Here is a 5540-nt window from a genome sequence, read left to right on the forward strand (position 1 = left end):
CAGCCTCCCAAAGTGCTGGGATTACAGGCGTGAGCCACCCCACCTGGCCTGTAGTGTTTTCTCTCTGCCTCCACAAACATCACCAGAGCAGGAATTTTGGACTTTTTGTTCACTGAAGAACCTGAAGAATTTTAAAGGTGTCTGGCAGAAAATAAGTGCTCAATGTATGTTGTTAAAAATGTTTTAAAAGAATGAGTGTATGATATAATCAGCAAAAAGATAAACCTAGAACCAACATTTCTTTATACTCTTTTAGGTGGGAGAAAAACTTAAATACAAGCAGTTACCATAGAATCTTAGTACAAGTTCTCAAGAACCTACAATTATAGGAATACAATAGCCTTTCCAATGCGTCTTTCTTACTCAAGCATCTTCCAACTCAGTAATTCCAGAAACATCTTAACATTCTCAACATACCACACAAATCCCTTGTTACATACCACATAAATCCCTTGTTATAGGTTTTCAATACGGAATTATAAGAAAATTAAATACACCAATATTTTTAACCCCTAACTCCAAAGAACCTGTTGTAAGAATTAGAAATAACATATTGAAAAGACTCAGCATATACAGGTACTTGAACTAAAAATTCTTATCAACCAGCCACTTGGGAGGCTGAGGTGGGAGGACCATATGAGCCTGGGGGGCAGAGGTTGCGTAAGCCCCTGCGGATTGCACCACTGCACTCCAGCCTGAGCGGCAGAGCAACACACTGTCTCGAGGAAAAAAAAAAAAAATTCTTACCAATACTTCATGGAAATGTGGTAGAATAAATCAGTGACTATCCATGGAGGAAGAAGTAGGAAAACACAACTCCCTCAATATAATCTGCCAATCTGGAATTGTTGAAGTTCTACCTAAATCAGCAACTCCTGAGGGTAAGGGGTGAGGGGTAAACTGATTAAAAAGCTAAATTCATTAATTCAAAAAAAAATTGAGTGTGTACTTACAAATGTGAGGGTCCTCCATTCTAGGTTTACAGTCATCAGCAAATGAAACATGACTCTGCTCTCCTGCAGCTTACAACCTAGTAAGAAAACATTTCTCTACTTTTACACAATCACACAGTCCCAAGAAGGAGGAAACACTGGTGTATTCAAATAAGAACTGTTTGAGCCCATTAAGAATTTTAATTAAAATGGCACACACTGCTGCCTGAAATAAATGAATTATGAGACGTGAGTACTTTAACGTGAATGTTGTTCTTCCTGTGTCAAAATTGTGATTCCCAGTTTTACAAACATCTGTGACGGAGAGTAAAATCTTGGTCATCATTTGCATCCACTAGGACACAGCATCCAACTCTCAGCTTCTACTTTCTGTACTAATCTCCCAAAAACAGTGAATCACCAAAGGACCAGCATTGGTTACCAAAATGAATATATTTTGTTCTGTAGTTTCCTGTCCTGGGGGCGAAAATACAAAACAAAACAAAAAAATGGAGCAACGTACAGCACAAAATATTCAACTGGAGGCATCATGCCAAGAAAGCAACAGAAAGTTTTATACTTAAGCCAAGACTCCTGGGTTCCTTTCAAAATTTTAAATCGTGACAATTATCTTGATGTTTCTTGATGAATCAGATCTGTCTACAGAACAAAAGCTTGCTCGGGAGTTTTGTGTACTTTGAGGAATAATTATTTCCTAAGCTTATTCACTTTTTTAAGAAAGCAGCTTACAGACAGATTTAGAAGCCGGTGTGCTTGAGTGAAAACATTTGTAATCAGTCAACCTACAGAGGCATTTTGCTTGAAATGTCAATTGAAAACAATTTTGTGAGGAAAAATAACTTAAAAATTGATCCCATCAAAAAATATTTCTCACTTTTTTTTTTTTTCCTGAGATGGAGACTCGCTGTGTGCCCAGGCTAGAGTGCAGTGGCATAATCTCGCCTCAATGCAACCTCCACCTCAGGGTTCAAGTGATTCTCCTGCCTCCGCCTCCCGAGTAGCTGGGATTACAGGTGCACACCATGCCCGGCTAATTTTAGTATTTTCACTAGAGACAGGGTTTCACCATGTTGGCAAGGCTGGTCTCAAACTCCTGACCTCAAGTGATCGACCTGCCTCAGCCTCCCAAAATGCTGGGATTACAGGCGTGAGCCACTGCACCGGTGTCTAAATTTCTTACACACATTTCTCTTTCATCTTTGCAGTTTAAATTGTTGCCAAATTTTTCAAAGTCACCACTACTTTTAAGGAGTTATGGAAGCTTGCATTTAATTATAACAGCACTGCATGACATTCAAATCTCTTCAATTTCATTGTTTCCTTCCCTCTTGGTGTAACTATATTAGTAAATAGCACATAATACACTGATGAACCTATTTTTATAGCTGATTAGCAAAATATATATTTTACCTTTCCAGACCGTACGCACACACACACAGTTGCTAAGTAGTTATTAAAGTGCATCTATCAACAAACATCAGCGTAGGAGTGTTTTCACTTATCTACTGCTGCATTAACTAACCACTCTAAAACTTAACGGCTTAAAAAAAACAATGGATTGTTTTGCTCAAGATTCTGCAATCCAGGCAAGGCTCAGCTGAACAGTTCTTCTGCTCACCTCCCCAGCCATCATATAAGGCTGCATTTAGCTGACCAAGACCAGGTAGGATACTTGGATGGCCAAGCCTCCCTCTCTGCCAGCATATAGTCCTAGGGCCTCTCTCCATTCATGTGACCTCCCACTAAAATAACTGGACTTCTTAGATATAATTGCTGGGACTCCTCAAAACTTAGGCCCGGAACTTGCACAGTATTGATTCTGCTGATTTTATCAGTTAAAGTCTCAGACTTATGCCACACACAGAAGGAAGGGCCTACCCAATGGTGTAAATACTGAAAGCTGTAACAGATCATAAGAGCAATTTATATTCCATCTTCAGAACTTATACTGTATTCCTGGGGGCTAAGAGCATAGAAGAGGCAAGAATTTTTTTTTTTAATTTCTGGGAAAATATTTGAAAGCAAGGCAATAGATGAGTAGTAGATTGGGGGTGAGGAATGAATATAGTCAACTATAAAATAGCATATCTGAACAGCATTAGTATAAAAATGTAGTCCTTCATATACCTTTTAATGTAACTTGTTTACTGGTAAAATTAAGGAGTTGTATATAGAGGCTTAGTTATTACACAACACGTAATCTTCAAGAAGCTGAACGAGGGAAATGATACACTAGGTTTATTATAGGAAAGTGTATACACTACACTTCATCCACCATTAGGGTGAGTGTCAGGCTAACCAGCAGAATCAGTGGAAAGACAAGAACAAGCAATCTTTTAACCTTTCATCCAGAACCTCTCACAGTCCACTAGCCTGGGAGGGTGTCAGCTCTATACACTTCATCTAGTCAGTCTCTCAATAGGAAAGGCAGAGAATACTCTCATTAAGAACAAGCAATCTTTTAACCTTTCATCCAGAACCTCTCACAGTCCACTAGCCTGGGAGGGTGTCGGCTCTATACACTTCATCTAGTCAGTCTCTCAATTGGAAAGGCAGAGAATACTCTCATTCCACATACCCTTTGTATTCAATAGCTTTACTTCCTCAAGTCAATGAAGCCATTCTGAAACTTGATACTTTATGAATCTTCCTTAAATTGGACCTATATGTAATATATATCTTTATTTCCTTCTGTAAAGCCATCAAAAAAAAAAACCGGGGAATTCTATTTCTTTTTTTTTTTCTTTTTTCCACCATCAATACATTTATTTGCAGGAGATGGGGTCAAATCTTACCATGAACTGGATAGGACTAGAGACGCTGATCTGCCCAACCTCTGGGTATTCACAACTCCACAGGTAACCAGATCCTATATGTGAGGCATCGCCATTAAACAGATGAGCATTAGATGAGGAGGACACATTCTGAGTAGTCACATGATTTCCCATTCAGAGGAAGGTGCTGCCCTCCTTAAAAATAGTGTTGAGAAAAACGCAGGCAGAGCCTAGCATTTGCCTACCAGCATAGGCCCAGACATGATGGTGGCCGTGTGCCAGGGGATCACGCCCTATTTACAAAGAAGAATGATGCTCCCAGCTGAGCTGCAGGATGGGCTCTGGGCTGACTGGAGGGGTGGATGGAGTGGGTTCTGACCCCATTATCCTTTCCCTGTCCAACCTGGGCCCCCACGAGCCATTCTCTGGCCCTCTGCACAAGACAGACTCAGCAAATCCAGGAGGTACAGGGATTCTGCCAACTCCCCATTTCCCCCGACCTTTCCCAGGTCTGGCAGGTGACCCAATCCACTGGGTGCAGCCTCACCTCCACCCAACTCCACACCTGGATAGACACATGGCAAATACGGAAACTGAAGCCCGGCTGGGCTGGAGCACATCTGGTTGTTGTTGGGTTGGAGTAGTCTTGCAGGTATCCCGAGATGGTCAGGCCTCACTCATGGTGGCCAGGTTAAGACTGTGTTTTTTAGATGATTCAGGTTACTCCGGGGCAAAGCATGATCCTAATGACACCCAGCAGAAAAGCTGGCTGGAGCCTCGGAAGAGCTGGCCCTGCATACTCAGGTACTTCTAGCAGTGAATCCAGGATTTGAACACCGGGGAGTAACGGGGGAGCCCAGCATGCAGCCCACAGTTGTTCACAGCCATGAGGTCACCAACTGGCAGGAAGGGGTAGGTCAGCATGCTCACTGCAATCTCTGTCCGGCACTTGGTGTGGCTCCGGATGGCCAGGGCCTGGTGGAAGCTGTCATCCACCAGGTAGGCACTGATGAAGTGGGCCAGTAGGTTACAGCCTCACAAGAAAACCACATCACCCAGGAGGTGAGGGATTAATCCAACAAATCCCAGCAGCCCTTCCTCTTTGAAAAGCTTCCCAGTGGAGCTCAGCACGCCACTGTCCTTGGCTTCCCATCCCACAAACTGGACCGTCCAGCACATTGAGATGACATGCAGGGGGTGGGCCAACATGTGGGACACGCACTGCATCATTATCCCATAGAAGGTCTCCTTCACAACTTTCTTCAGGGAAGTCTTCATATCACCCTTGTTGGCAACCTGCTAGATCTCATCCAGAGGGAAAGCTTTCTTCATGCTACGCGGGTCACAGTGAAGAGGGCATTGGACATCAGCCGGGGCCTCAGGCCTCGGAACAGCCCTATCTTACCATCCACTTGCACAACATACTTGGTGTAGGTGAAGAAGCTTGGCAGATAGAGGACCTTCCTCCCCAGCACATAAGGCTTTGTGTTTGGGTCTTCCTTAATTAAAGCAAGTTCGATCTCATTGTAACAAGGTTCTTCTAAATTACCTCGTATTTTGATAACATGCCATAAAACTCATCTGTTAAGCTTTAATAGCTACACATGCCAACCAACTTAATGTAATATCTAATGTTTTTCAAAGAAAAAAACGCATATGTATTACAACTGACCTTTATTGGTATTTCTTCAGTTTAACCTAAATGTTGACAAGCTTTTTCCATTTCTTATTTAAATTTGGAGACGTCAAATCTTAGGAAAAGCAAAAACGTTAAGGAACACAAAGAATTCTATTCAAAGAAACTCACAAAATA

General features: G+C 42.1%; 1 pseudogene; it reads right to left on the minus strand.

The window, feature by feature from the left end:
- Positions 1 to 4447: 4447 nt before the first annotated feature.
- On the minus strand, positions 4448 to 5196 carry LOC100588648 (annotated as a pseudogene).
- Between the last annotated feature and the right edge of the window lie 344 nt (positions 5197 to 5540).

This window comes from Nomascus leucogenys, chromosome 3 (assembly GCF_006542625.1).
Source record: "Nomascus leucogenys isolate Asia chromosome 3, Asia_NLE_v1, whole genome shotgun sequence".
Classification (NCBI taxonomy): domain Eukaryota; kingdom Metazoa; phylum Chordata; class Mammalia; order Primates; family Hylobatidae; genus Nomascus; species Nomascus leucogenys.